The following is a 1,417-nucleotide window of genomic DNA, read 5'->3' as shown; positions in this document are numbered from 1 at the left end:
AAACATAACCTCCTTGGCGGAGGTAACACACAGCCGGTGCCGTTACTGATTCACTGACTGACTGATTGACTGACTGGCAAGAAGTCTAATGTAGCGGATTATTCTTGTGCTCTGACGTACACGGCTGATACTCTGGCAACACGTGACAGGTTTCATCAGGCGCGTGCATAACGGCCCACTGCAGCTCATTACGCGCGCAGGGGCCCGCGGCCAGTATCCGCTTAAAATAGCTCCAGGTTGAAATGGATGTATAGATGGATGGACTGACGACCGAACGAACAAATTGACGAATGAATGAATGAATGTCCGACCAGTGTTTTCCTCTTTCCAGTGGTATGACCTGTCATGTTGCTTTATGAACTCAGTGGATATTTCCTCTCTATTTGGATAAAAAACTAGCCTACCTCCAAAACACCACATGTTTTCTGTCCACCACATTTGCTTATCACATTTGATGTTCACTTCAGTTAGCCATGTTATCAGAAAGCAGCTCTTTCTCTCTGCTATCTCTCAGTACAGAGAAACTTGTAATTAGTTAGGCCTATAGCCTACTTTTAATGGTCTCAGTAGGATGGAAATGAAATGGCAACACTTTAGAATAATAAGAGCCCATGCAAAAAGCTTTAATAACACTTTATCAATGAAGCAATTAGAAACATTGTATTTGCAAATGTTTCTAAATGAGTAAGAACCAACCTACGGCAGCACAGTGGTGTGGGAATCGGCTCCTACAGGATGAGTTTGTGGTGTGTTTCTCTGCTGTGGTTCCATCTCTTTTGGTCTTTGGAGGACAAACTTCCAGGACAGTGTTGTGTTAACATAGTATTTTTTACTCATTGACAAACATTAACAAATGTTTTGTTTATAATTAGTTAATATGTAAGTAAAGCTATTTAAAGACTAGTTATATTCTAAAGTGACTATTCTAAAGTGTTACCAATGAAATGATATTACAATTGAAATATTGGAAGCGGAAATATATAAGATATTCAATGTTATTCTATGTACGTTTGATTTATGTTTGCGCTTTATGGAAAAGATTTAAATCTCGTTGCACTTGTAAGATGGCAATAAAGGGGCTTTATTCTATCATATTCCATTCTATTCCATTCTATTTTATTTTATTTTATTTTATTTTATTTTATTTTATTTTATTTTATTCTATTTTATTTTATTTTATTTTATTTTATTTTATTCTATTCTATTCTATTCTATTCTATTCTATTTGTCACTCCTCTGAACTTGCTTGTCATAGCCCCTAGATGGCAGCATTTCCAAAACAGAGGTGTGCTTTTATTTATTTATTTATTTATTTATTTATTTATTTACAGTTGATGAACCATTTTATCACACTTCAGGAAAACATCTATTGTTACTTTAAGTTTAAGTTTCAATAGGCCTACATGAGGGCCTGGTA

Source organism: Engraulis encrasicolus, chromosome 22 (assembly GCF_034702125.1).
Source record: "Engraulis encrasicolus isolate BLACKSEA-1 chromosome 22, IST_EnEncr_1.0, whole genome shotgun sequence".
Lineage (NCBI taxonomy): Eukaryota > Metazoa > Chordata > Actinopteri > Clupeiformes > Engraulidae > Engraulis > Engraulis encrasicolus.
The sequence above is the reverse complement of the archived record's forward strand: the minus strand, read 5'-3'. Positions refer to the sequence as shown.